This window comes from Lycium ferocissimum, chromosome 9 (assembly GCF_029784015.1).
Source record: "Lycium ferocissimum isolate CSIRO_LF1 chromosome 9, AGI_CSIRO_Lferr_CH_V1, whole genome shotgun sequence".
NCBI lineage: Eukaryota > Viridiplantae > Streptophyta > Magnoliopsida > Solanales > Solanaceae > Lycium > Lycium ferocissimum.
Window position 1 is genome coordinate 48,974,073 of NC_081350.1, and position 12,703 is coordinate 48,986,775.

Below are 12,703 nucleotides of genomic sequence, written 5' to 3' on the forward strand. Positions count from 1 at the left end.
TTTCAAATTTAGCAAAGAGGTGACCAATTTCATTTAAATTCACACTATAAATTGTTGTTATATTGAGATGCTGAAGGCCTTTTCATAGAACTATATGAAAGATACCTACAAATTGCCAAATATCCTTGTTCCGTAAAAATGCTTTTATGAGAAAGAAAATATCTTCAACTTCTATATTTCTTAGTGTAGTTTGAACATGAAATCCACTTTATCTTACGATAATGCCATGGTAACAAATCCACTTTGTGCTCAAACTTTTAGATTTCACAACAATACTACATAGATGGGAACATGATATCGCTAGGACTATCTTCTAGTCATTCAACTTCTAAATTTTGTGCATCAATGAAAGAAACAAATTACCAACATGTACATTCATACGCCACTGATACTATATATTCAGTCAATTCTCAAGAGTAACGCCCAAAATTTTACAATGTTGGAACATTAAAAGCATCTTAGTGCACTTCCACAATAGACATCTTTGTACAATGACACTTTTCCGTAAAACCAAATGAACATACATTCAACCAAATGCAAAATACTCTATCCCTATCTGAACAAAAACTCGTACAAAAACTTGATATACATTGCACCAAGCTGTTTCACCCCAACAAACACCAAAGATGCATTAAAATGCATTTAGGCACTTCCACACAATAGGCAACTAGAATGCTATACATGTGTGCACAATGACACTTGATCTACGTAAGAAACCAAATGAACATACATTCTACCAAAATGCAAATTGTTCATATACGGTTAAAAAATTGAAAAAGGAACAATTACTTTTTAACCAACCAATCATAAATTTCTGTGAAACTAGCTATAGCAAATCAACAACAAACTTAAGCAAACCCAACCTGATAATCACCAATTAAATTAGGAAAAAAGTTGCTAAAGACGCAAAAAAATATACTTAACTACATAATCTCATAAAGCCAAAAGACCTAAGTAAAAAATAACAAAACAACAAAAGTAGTAACCCACTTGATATCTAATCATATCATACTATAATCGTTGATTCTCAACAAAATCTACTTCATCTCCCTACTAGCTCTTCTGCATATAGAAATGTAAAAATAAAGAGCAAAAATATAGATACCCCAAGAAAAGCAGAGAATCGCGAAATAAGATTAACCAAATATACCAAAAAGACAAGTAATACTTTAATCACTTTCCACTATAATAACTACCCTTGTAGTCGATTACAAATAATTTATATGGTATTTCGCAATGTACCAATTGTATTCCAACAAGACAAGAATAAGGATCTGGGTAACCAAAAGAACTCAAGAAACAAGAAGAAGAATAGTCGTTCAAAATCTTACATGCAATTTTGAAGAAGAAAACAAAGAAAGCATACCTAAAATTGTCACATAGACCGGCGACGGCAACGGTATACGGCGGCGTCGGTGACTGGCAGGGGCCGTCGGTGACTAGTAGGCGGCGTTATTAGGGTTAGAGAGAGGGGGAGAGAAAACGTGAGATCAAAAGAGAGAGAAAGGGAAAAGGCCGTGGACGGCGACGGCAATGGCGCACGCTGCGACCGTCGGCGGCCGCATGCCGACCGTGGACTGCGCCTCGTGAATTATTAGGGTTAGAGAGAGATGGGGGAGAGAGAAGGTGAGAGGAAGAGAGAGAGAGATGGGGGAGAGATTGATTAATTGAGGGTCTGTATTTTATTTTACTTGAGTAATTATACCGACCTCATGAGGTCGGTATGTATATTATTTTTTAATTTTATTTTTAATTTAAAAGAATACCGACCTCATGAGGTCGGTCTATTTAAAATAATTTAAAATTTATTTTTAATAAACCCACCTCGTGAGGTCGATATTCTTTTAAATTAAAAATAAAATTATAATATTTTGCATCAAATGAATTTCCGATCTACAGAGGTCGGTACTTTATTTTTTGAAATTTTGGTACAATATTACCGACCTCATGAGATCGGTTTCTTTTTAAAAAATATCGAAAAATTAATATTACGACTTTACCAACCTCATGAGGTTGGTTATTTTCCGACCTCAACTGAGGTCGGTTTTTTAGGTCGGAAAATACAGTTTTTTTTAGTAGTGACAGTACTACACCTAAATGGACCTTCTACAATATAAACCTAAAGATTCTCCAACAACTTAAAACAAGTTTGTAAATTAAACAAATAAAAGGTATAATTAAGCATAAGGAAATAAACATCTACAAAGTGACTGTATAGTCACGAAGCGATTAAGGCAAAGTTCTGCAGAAAGAGCTATTGGAGGAAGAGAGTGAGTATTTGAGAAGAAGCTGCAATAATGAGTAGTTAATTAATTGATGCCCAATACTTCCTCCAGTTCAAAAAGAGTATCCACTCAGTCTTTATTTATTTTTCAAAAAGAGTGTCTACTTATCAAATCAAGAAAGAATTAATCTTACTTTTTCATATTTATCCTTATTAAGTGTTAAGTGATCAAATCTTAATACCTATTTACTTAGGGGTATTTTATTCAAATTATCGATTTTTACTTAGGAGTTAATATTTTAAGAGGTGCGCAAAACGATAAGTTGACACTCTTTTTGAATAGGAGGAAGTAACTTTGAAAGTTAGATTGCGGTTCAGTTAGGGTGTTAATAAATTACTAATACATTAGAAATAAGATGTGTCTGAACCAAATATTAATAACTTCAAGCTGCGGTTTTTCTGAGTAAGATTAAAATACGGAAGCTCACTGAAAAATTCGACAAAACAAACTTTGATTTCATAAGCCTATTGGTAATGGACGAGCTCAATGTCACTTCAACTTACATTTTTTTCCTTCTTCGTCGATAGATTTTGGTGGTTACTTGGTTATACATTAGATTAATGAAGAAATGTAACAAGTACTAACCACATGTTAAAATACAATTCGTAACACGTATTCCCTTTTTTTTTTTCACAACACCCCATCGTATTCTTTGGTGAACGGTTGGTGAAATGAGCAACAGAGAACTTCTTGCTTTTGTCAAACTACCACTTTCGACAAAACTTTTTTTTTTCTTTTCCCACCGGCAAAACTTGATTATCTTATTTTCCTTTTCCCCTTTTCTTTTAAACGTTGCGAAATATCTAATTCATCAACAGTTAGAGGATTTACGATTTAATTTCACAAATGATTATTCAACTTTCAGTGTTGAAAAGTCTCACATGGGATGAAAACCGGGTGGATATTCTCCTTATGTGGTGTTGGGAAGCCCTCCCTCGTGAGCTAGGATTGAGTTAGGCTCCCGATCCATTTCTTTACATATATTAATGTTATAAAACTAATTATATAATGGATAACTCACTATATATATCAAAGAAAAAGATATTCTTAAGCGTTAGTAAATAACAACTCAACTTACTCCATACTATGAAAAAAAACTCCTATTTCGAGACCCGATCTAATAATTAGATGCATTTTTTCATGTGGCTCATCACAAGTTCTTTTTAGTTTTTTAAGTGAGACGGAAATACGATTATTATATTTTTAAGTGATATCGCGTGAATATTATGTAAGTTGAGTTATTGATTACATGAAAATTCGCAGCCTACTTGCTTTTTTTGGAACGTAATTACTATCATTTTCTGGCCATCTTTTTAAAATTTTAAATTATGATATATAGATATCATTTTCTGGCCCACTTATGCAGTGATTATATATACTCCAATACTTTATTTACACACGCTAAATTTCCTATACATACAGAAAACCTGTATCTATAGGCGCGTCTTCATAAATCACTATATATATAGACCTCATCTCAAACCTTCATCTTTCCACATTCTAATTTCACCTCATTTACAAATTTACAGAAAAAACTCATCTCAGATCACTTAACAAGAACAAGTATTTGGATTGAATATTCTGATATTTATATCCATTTTCAACAACATTCTTGATATTACATATTTAGGTATGTATATATCTTCTTTCTATGTTTCTCTATATCTGTTTATTGTTCTTTTTCCATCATTTGTAGACACTGTTTAAACAGACTTGAAGTGGACTTTGGGGTTTTTCTTTGATGATTAAAAAGTTCAAAATCTTTAGTGTTTTTTGCATTTGAAGCCTCAAAAATTTTCCTTTTTCTTCTATGGGGTTTTGGTTTCTACTCTTCCTGTTGAGATTATGCATTTTTTGGGCATATATATAGTTTGAATTTGGATGAAGGTGCCATCAATTTTCTTGGGAAAAAAAAAAATCAAATCTTTGTGTTGAAATAAGAATTTTTGGAATAGAGTGATAAAATTTACAGCTACATAGCTAGCAAACCTTACATGTGTTTCCCCTATTTTGTAGTTTCATGCATCCTGAGTGTTTTGATCTTAATAGTACAAAAGATTGTATTTTTATGGGGTTTTAGGAATAAATAGTTGTACTTTTTGCCTTGCAAAATATGATCATTGATTTTTTGTTGTTCTTCCTTGACAACTTACCTCTAAACATATGTTTATCACTCTTTAATTTAGTGGTGCTGGTACCAGTTATCCCTTTTACTTTTTGTTATTTAATGGTGCTATTAGTTGACCTTATGGTATAGATCCTTACCTAGAGAGCAGTTGAGATTGCTATTTAGACAAGATTCTAAAAAATGGGAATGGATTTTCTTACGGATAATGGATTGGTTGGTCGATTACTATTTGATACTGATTAGTTGACCTCTGATGAAAAATGAAGCTCTTTATACTTGTATCAGGTCACTTTTGAAAGTCCTTTAGTTAAATCAGTTCCTTTATTCTTTTTGAATGAATTAAGATCAGTAAAATAATCTGGTGGAAGAAGTCCGTAGAATACAAATTTACTTTTTCAGAAATTTCTTTCAATCAGACATGGTAAAAAAGAGAGTTGAAAAAGGGTGGTTGGGGGGAGGTTGTTGGTAAATGAGTAAAGGGGTAATATAAAACATATTTAGAGACTCTTTTTTAGAATTGTATGTGTTTAAATTGCTAAATTTTACTTATACATACAGATATTTATTGTTTCACAAGATAATCAAGAACCATTGGAGCCTGGAGGCATATGGTTCATGTTTCCAATCATATAGATGTGTGAATTAGATCCTCCTTAATAGAGTCAGATCTTGCCACGTAGATGTTTCTCAGCAACCTATATTTGGAGAGTTTGTGGACAATATAGTTTCTGATATACTTTTATGATTGTTATAATTAACTCAGGAACTTAGTCTTTGTTCATTGATGAACATTCTTTGGAAATTATTGTCCTTTTTTCCTGGTTGGTGCACCTATTTAATTTGATATAATTTTGCAGATTAAATTGAAGTTGACTGGGTAACACACATAGGAAAGCTCTGTAGAGATTTGTTTGAATACTTACGCGTAGATTTTATTTTATCCTGATTTTGAGCCACGGATTTTATGGCCTCGGAATTCCATTTTTCTTTGGCCTCATTTAATTAAGAAGAAACTTTCTTTTTGTCAAGCTTTTGTTCAAGAATTCAGTATTTCTTGAGTTTTAACCTTTAAGGCATAGTTTCCATGTGATTGTTGTACTTGATATACTTGGGAAAATTGATTTCTCCTTTTATGGTGTTTTATATTTTATTTTACTGAAGCTCTTGTGCTTATGGGGTGTGGCTAATTTGGGAAAGCCCAGCAAGTGGTGGGTCCTTGTGCCACATTTTATTGACTAAAAGTTTTTCTTAATTTAGATTGGGGTCTAGTTTGTTAGAATTTAAAAAATCCTCATATTTTTAAATATTGTGTAGGTCCTTTCCTTTTGATCAGAATCATTATGCAGTTTGATTTGAGAAAAGGAATATTGCCTTAAAAAGCTCACACGTTTCTTGTTTGTAGAGTTCCATTCTAGTTCTTGTTTTGTAGATTTCCTCTTTTTTTCCGTTCAAAATCTAACCTTGTTCACATCTTGTCATATGTTAGCAAACAAAGAATTAAATCAAGAGGTACAAAATGGTCTTAGAGCAGCTTTTCCAAGAGCAAATAGCAGAAACTACCTTTGATGATCGCGATATTTCCTTAGAGAAGTGGAAGATAGTTGATGATAAGCAAGAAGACAATCTCTCCGGAGGTTTTGAGTGTTACATTTGCCTGGATCTTGTACATGATCCTGTTGTTACCTTATGCGGTCACCTCTATTGTTGGCCTTGCATCTACATATGGATACACTTCCAGAGCATTTCTTCTGAAAATACCGATAACCAACAGCCACAATGTCCTGTTTGCAAAGCTGAAGTCTCACAAAATACGTTGATTCCACTCTATGGTCGCGGTCAAGCTACAAAACCATCCGAAGGCAAGGCCCCGAATCTTGGTATAGTCATTCCGCCAAGGCCTCCTAGTCCAAGATATGGGGCTCGTACACATTAATGATAGCAACTACTAATTCACATCCAGCCCATCAACTTCACCATCGAAATTATCCTCAGCAGTCTCCAACACATGAAATGTATACGACAGAACCTATACTAGGCCCCAGTGGCACGTCAACAGGGGAAATTGTTTATGCACGGATGTTTGGAAATTCATCGGCTACTTTGTATGCATATCCAAGTTCATATAATCTAGCAGGGACTAGAAGTCCAAGGTTAAGAAGGCAACTATCACAGGCTGATAGATCACTTAGCAGAATTTGTTTTTTTCTTATGCTGTTGTTTAGTGACATGTCTTATCTTGTTCTGATGACCACCTTCTCCGCTTGCTCATACTTTGTAAAATACTTAGTAGTTTAGTACTGTAATAGATGATAATATACGGCTTGACTCAATGTAACAGATCACCCGGCTTTCATACAGGAAAGGAAAGACCCCGGATTTTTGTACTCTCCAACTTGGAGATCCTCAAAACAATCAGAATATGGTTTCTAGTTCACTATTCTTATGATAAGAAGTCACATCTCATTCATAGACTAAGTTCACTCTCATTATCCTCGTGTTCTCTCTCCTCTCTCTTTTCATGCTCTCTCAATTCCATCTCTCAGATCCAGCTAACTCTCATTCTCAGGTATATTGAAGCTTTGGAATCGATGATGGATTTGTGATTTTTTTTCCTCTATTTTTCATGTTTTAATTCCAGAAAAGCTTACAACAATTGAATAGTTAGAGGTTCGTCTTTTGAATTTTTTTGGAACAAAGTTGGAGAAAACAACTCTGTGCTAAAGTTGACATACTTTTTCCTAACAAATAAGGTAGAAATCCGAACTTGAACTCATATTATTGAAATCGTAAATTCCTCTTCGTGAATGCTACAGGTTTTTAGCAAAATAACAGAATTTATCTTAGGTTATGAACCAATAGCAAACTTTTTCGATAAAATAATGGAATTCCTCTTCTAAATCGATTTTTAGGGTTCATGCATGAAAGGAATTTCCTATAATTTTGAAATTTCAGTTTCTGTGTAGTGATTTTACTGTTCTAAGTGTGAATTTGTTGCTACGAGCAGTCAATTTCACTTCCTGGTAAACGATTAGCAGTCGATATCACCTTCTGTGTGTTTGATAATCCTTGGATGGAACTAAAAGTCACTTTCTCTTTCTCTTTGTTAGGGTTCATTTTCTTTCTTTTAGCTTTCGGTCTACTTTTTTTTTTTTTTTTTCAGTTTAATTGGTTTGATATTTGCTTTAATTTTTGTTGTTTTGTCTTGTATTTGGATTGTATGTAATTACTTTTGTAGCTAATATTAACCTAAATATCATATAGGTAGCCAAGGCATCAAAACCTGCTTATGCTGATCTTTTTGTTTAGATGTTGGTTTTATGTTCTCTCTAATTTTTTGTAGGTCGACTTTTATAGCTATGTGAAGATATATTTAGTACAGATTGGAAAGAAAAGATGTGTGCTGAGTAGGCTAGTCCTATCTTAGCCTACTTTAGTCATTACCAAGGTAGTGACAAGGAGAATTGAAAGTTGCTTTTTAAAACAGATTACTCCCTCCGTCTAACAATAAGTGTCACCTTAGTTAAATTTTTTTGTCCCATAATAAGTATAACCTTAGGAAATCAATGTATATATTGACAAGTTTTTTCCAACTTTGCCCTTAAACAAAAACTGACAAATTTATGTATTCAAGACAAAAAGCACATATGGAAAGCCATTACTCAAGGCTGGAACCATTGCCAGCAAGGCATAGTTTGGCAAAATCACTCAAGGCGATGTGATTAAATTCTGGACAGATCCTTGGATTCAGCCACACTATATCCTAAGAAATCAAATCCAAGGCCCGCTGAACGCTAAGGAAGAGGACAGATCTGTTTCCTTCTATTTACACAATACTCAATCACTAGACTCCATTGTATCAGTACAACTTCCTCGTCTAGCTATTCATAAGCTTCAATCCATCTACATGCCCCATTACTCCTCTAGTCAGGACAAACTCATATGGGGCCTCACAAACAATGGTAATTTCTCTGTCAAAATTTGTTACAAAGCCTTAACTCCCGAACCCAACTCCACCACTTCTTTTGATTGGATATGGAAACTTAAACTACCTCCTAAAATCAAATCGTTTCTTTGGCTTAGTAACCATAACAGGCTTACTACAGCTCAATATCTCACAAACTCCAAATCATTCCTACTCCCCTCTGCCAAATATGTCATTCCTCTGTTGAATCAATTGCGCATCTATTTTTCACCTGTCCAAATGTCCAACATTGCTGGCAACAACTTCAGTTGATTGATAAAGTTTCTGCATTGGCAGCCACTTCACAACCTCCAAGCTCTTGGCTTCATGATCTCATCCACGACAACTCCATTTCTCTTCCAAACAAACTCCCCTCGTCACTGGTTTTTCCTTTTCTCCTATGGCATATTTGGATTACCAGAAACAAATTCTTGTTTGAAGCCAAGAAAGGTCAACCAAATCTCTCTTCAGTAGAGAACTTGGTACTAGAATACCAATACCTAGGTTTGCAACAACAGACCAAATTTGCTACTACTCCTCTGTATATTAAATGGGAACCCCCACCACAGGGAACTTTTAAACTCAACACTGATGGTTCACTAAATCCCTCCATAGGTAAAGCTAGCATTGGAGGTGTCATTCGAAACTCTCTTGGAAAATGGATAATGGGATTCTCTGGCATTGGTCATGATACAAACCCCTTAAATTTAGAATTCCTTGCCCTTCTTAGAGGCTTGCAAATTGCCTTACATCATGGCATCTACAATTTAGAAATTAATCTTGATTCTCAAGAGGTCATTACAATGCTAAACTCGCACATACATCTTCAATCTCCTCTTGTTAATGATTGCAGGTACCTCCTCCTCCAGCTCCATGATCCTCCAGTGCGTCATGTATACAGGGAGCAGAATTTTGTAGCGGATAAGCTTGCACATTTTGGTTCAGACTTGACGGGAAGCCGGATAACTTTTTTTGACCAGCCTCCCCCTTTTGTTCATCAAGTTCTCTCGGATGACTATGCTGGGAACATGCACCTTCGACATGTGAAAAATCAAAGACCAACTGGAGAGCACGCTACAACGGCTTTTGTTCCACACCAACGGTCTCCACAGCTTCAATAGCGCAGTCATCAACCTTTGTTAACAATCCTTTAGGAAATCAATGGGACTCTATCTCTCCCATGGTATCTGGTGTAGGATTTCCTTGTACTACTATTACTACTGATGTAGATGCCTTTGGGCATCAGCTCCCTGTGTACTCTTAATTATATTAATATAAAGTTGTCTTCAAAACCAAAAAAAAAAATCTTTCATTAAGTGAAGATAACACGTAACTCCGCCCAACTGAGACTAGCTAACACTTGTATTTCATTTTTCACGTTTCCTCTTTAATATTTTACTGGATGTCCAAATAAAATGCAATTCTAAGGGTAAAAGTCCCATGTTTTTTTCAAACACATAATTATTTGTCTCTTAAAGAGATTTAAAGCTATTTGATTTTGGGGTAGATAATTTATTAAGCAACATATACTCTGTGTTTCCTTGCTAAAATAGTGGATGATAAGACATTCAATAATTGCCTAAAGATCTCCACTTCTGTAACATAGTGAAAGCATCTTACCTTTTTATTTTTTATGGACTTTGATATTTAAAGGAAAGGATTGGCAAGTTGATATCCACCTAACCCTCATCCCTAATCCCATAAACAAATGAATTATTAGCACTTCGATCCCCATATCTCACTTTAGTTTAAAAGTTTATGTAATGACAATATTTAGATATTTACACAAGCAATTTCCTAAAAGATAAGTAAGGTTATTCTATATAATAAATAATCTGTAAAAAAATTATAATGATTAACTAACTTGCATTATAACATGTTAAATTATTATACTATTGATTGTTTAAAATATTTCACGTTATCTGTGTATATTACTTTCTCTCTCGGTCCCAAAATAGTTGTCGCATTTCACTTTTTTAGAGTTAATTTAACTAATCTTCAGCGCTAGATTGGATTAGATTAATTAAATAATTTGAAATTAAAATTTAGATCTTCCAAAACTATATAAAAAGTATTATAAGTTGTAATTTTTTTTCTCATATCAATGTGGTGTAAAAATGTATCTCAAAATGTTGATCAAAATTGACATGATCTGACCTCAATTAGTGAAACGTGAAAAGCATTTTGAGACGGAGGGAGTAAATCACATCCCTCGTATAGGTTCAATCTTGCAATCAGTGCTGGCATTACTTTTTGCATATCCAAATTAGTGTCAACCAGCACATTAGTTACTCCCTGATCATTAAAAAGAGTGTCACTTGGCCATTTGCACATCCTTAAGAAAATACTAACTCCCAGAAGAAAATAAGTAATTTGACTAAACTATCACTAATTAAATAGGTATTGGATTATAAGCAAATCTGAAAAAATAAGGTTAATTCTTTCTTGATTTGATAAGTAGACACTCTTTTTTACCTAAGAAAAAAAAGGCTAAGTGACACTCTTTTTTATCCGGAGCGAGTATCATATATGAAAGTTAATTGGAAGGGAAGAAGAAAAAGAAGAAAGAAGAAAGAAGAAAGAAGAATTAACTGGTATTTAGGTATACTTAGACTACCATAATTAAGAGCTCGGCATAATCATAAGGAGTTGAATTCACGCACTTAGCAGCTGTGTGGCATCAATGAATATGAACGTTGTTATAGTGAATTTAATTGGTACTCATAAAATGAGGACTGAAGTAATTTGTTGCGTCACTTCGGAGTTCTATTTGCATAATGGCCACCCTAATTGATTGGATAGGATCAGATTTATATTGCACCCAATTAAACAAAGAAACAAGTTGACAAAAGGGTGTTGAATTCAATACACATGTAGTACTTTTATAATTCAAAGGGTGTTGAATTCAATACACATGTAGTACTTTTATAATTCATGTAGAAGGAAGACTCCTATATTCCAGTACTTTGCACAAGTAGATCATATATCTCCAAATAAATTAAAATGAACTTTTCTTTAAAGGCCCTCTCAACTATTGTGCAACGTTCTTCTCGAAAATGAAATACCTCTTGTTCCCTTGATAACGTGTAATACTGTATCATATTCCTCTTATCTAGCTAGTGTTATATGTTCTTTTACCATTAAATTTAATAAAATTATTGTCATGATCTCTTCTCACTGCACACCGGCCGGCGATCGTGTTTAGGAAATTACATTTAATGATTTTGAGAATTGGTGATCTTGACTTTTGATTTTCACTTGTCCCATAGAAAAATTTTCAAGGTCAAAAGTCAAATTTGATACTTTGCTCATAGGATAGACAGGTCAAAAATTTAAAACCAGCTACCTCCAAAGTCATTTTTGTAAATCACTTTGCAATATATTTCTTTTATATTTTGGCCACACCGTCCATATATTTTCCTCCATACCCCAGTATGTCTATTAATCATTTAAATCGTCATTGTGTAAAATTCCCTTTTACATAATGGGATGTGGCTGTCTGGAAGGCCATCAAGTTGTAGTTCCTTGTACGCAACTTGTGCCACATTTTATTGACTAAAAGTTTTTTTCTAGATTTAGATTCTTATCATGGGGCTTAGTTTTTAAAAATTAGTAAGGTCACGATCATATTGGGTAATAAAAAACGATCGTATGTTTAATATTGTAAAAAACGATCATATGTTTAATACTGTAAGAACTCAACAGTATCATGTGTTGACAATAAATTAATAAATGTATGATATGTGTTTGCATAAAGACTTCTCTCGCTCAATCATGGTCAATTAATAAACGGAAAAAGCTCAAATATACCATCGAATTATCGAAAATGACTCATTTATGTCACTCGTCAATAGTTTCGCTCATTTATGTCATCGCCATTACCAATGGCTCATCCATGTCATTTTTATTAACGCCGGTTTTACAATACCAGATATGACATGTGACCTCTAATTACAAGTTCACGACATTTAATTAAATCAACACAAATTAAATCCTAAATTTAACCAATACCCAATCCATACACTCGATCCACCGATTAAAATAACCCATTAAAGACCTCAGAGCAGCAACTGTGTCTGCCATTGTCTCTTTCGATTTTCGAAATACAAATTCGAGAAAGGAGATTGACTTGTGACTTGTATAGTAATAAAAGTTGTATGTAAGCAAACATCGTTAATGGCACTAACTTCAAGAACCCAAGTCGACAATCACATGGGTCCTTTGTATTTTAAAACAAAACAAAAAAGTTACCCAGAAACTAAAACTAGAAATAGTACCGGAAGACCAACTTTTCTTTGATTTTATCTTCCTGATTATTTTCTTTCTACT

At 33.9% G+C, this 12,703-nt stretch overlaps 1 pseudogene; it reads left to right on the top strand.

Annotated features, from left to right (window-relative positions):
• The first annotated feature begins 5,873 nt into the window (after positions 1 to 5,873).
• Positions 5,874 to 6,854, top strand: LOC132031159 (E3 ubiquitin-protein ligase RMA1H1-like; annotated as a pseudogene).
• Positions 6,855 to 12,703: the final 5,849 nt, after the last annotated feature.